Source organism: Apium graveolens, chromosome 8 (assembly GCF_009905375.1).
Source record: "Apium graveolens cultivar Ventura chromosome 8, ASM990537v1, whole genome shotgun sequence".
NCBI lineage: Eukaryota > Viridiplantae > Streptophyta > Magnoliopsida > Apiales > Apiaceae > Apium > Apium graveolens.
In genome coordinates this window covers 206,896,545-206,897,418 of record NC_133654.1, presented here as the reverse complement: position 1 = coordinate 206,897,418, position 874 = coordinate 206,896,545, and the positions used below count along the sequence as shown (strand labels likewise).

Genomic DNA, 874 nt, shown 5'->3' with positions numbered 1-874 from the left:
GCGACCTCTACAAGTTACTCACGAACTGAGCTGATTCACTAGAAATAGCACACAGCTCCGTCTCATGGGCACCAGCCCAAAGCTCACAGACACTAGTGATCTGATTAACTCCATAATTAGCCAAAGAATCCACCTTCATCGTCAAAGCCTTAAGCTGAGCAGCTATTATAGTAGCTGTATCTAACTCCAGAATTCATTCTACCTTGCCCTAGATAGTCTCTGAGTAGGATTCTGGTATTCATTAGCAGCCATCAGTTCAATCAATTGATAAACTTCATTGTAGCTTTTAGCCCACAAGGCTCCTCCTGATGTTGCATCAAGTATGGGTCTAGAAGTAGCACCCACACCATTATAGAAACAGTTAATGATCATCCAGTTAGACATCCCATGGTGAGGACACTTTCTAAACATCTCTTTGTAATAATCCCAAGCCTCACATGAAGATTCTCCTGATTGCTAAGCAAATTGAGTAAGTGCATTTCTAATCACAGCAGCCTTCACCATAGGAAAGAATTTAGTTAGGAACTTTTGAGCAAGATCCTCCCATTTGGTATGTTAGGTCACACACACTGTAGAAGGGGGTTGAATACAGTGTTTAGCACAATCAAATCGAATATAAAAACTCAAGTAACAGAAAATAGATTTTATTCAACATAATAAACTCTGTTACAATATGGAACTGTCCTCTCTCAGTGATGAACAAATTATCACGAGAGCTGCTAGGGTTACAAAGAATAATAACTTCGATAATGATAACACTTATAATGTAAACCCTATGCCTGTGTTTATATACTACACAGTTACAAGATAATGTTCTAATTGATATGGAATATAATTCTGCTTCCTAAAATATATCAACTAGTTATCTTTTCTT

At 37.6% G+C, this 874-nt stretch overlaps 1 non-coding gene across 1 annotated transcript; it reads left to right on the top strand.

Moving 5' to 3' along the window:
- The first annotated feature begins 382 nt into the window (after positions 1–382).
- LOC141681819 (small nucleolar RNA R71) lies at positions 383–489 on the top strand. Its single transcript, XR_012559242.1, has one exon. It is a non-coding gene; the product is annotated as a small nucleolar RNA R71 (small nucleolar RNA).
- The last annotated feature ends 385 nt before the right edge of the window (positions 490–874 follow it).